Source organism: Monopterus albus, unplaced genomic scaffold (assembly GCF_001952655.1).
Source record: "Monopterus albus unplaced genomic scaffold, M_albus_1.0 scaffold45.1, whole genome shotgun sequence".
Classification (NCBI taxonomy): domain Eukaryota; kingdom Metazoa; phylum Chordata; class Actinopteri; order Synbranchiformes; family Synbranchidae; genus Monopterus; species Monopterus albus.
The window spans coordinates 117,406-117,609 of record NW_018127925.1 but is presented as its reverse complement, the minus strand read 5'-3'; positions in this window follow the sequence as shown (position 1 = coordinate 117,609).

The window sequence follows — 204 nt, the reverse complement described above, 5'->3', positions numbered from 1 at the left end:
TCTCCTTCACTTGCTTCTTCCCCTAGCCCCTCCTTTGCCAAGAGAAGCTTCGAGAACAGAATGGACCCGCTTTGGGAGAGGAATGTTGTGAGGATATATGAGAACACCATTCATAACCTTGCCACGTGAATAACACACAGATACTGTATTCCTATTGTCTCATATGCATTTTGTCTCTCTCTTGCTCTCGATTGCCGTCTGGCT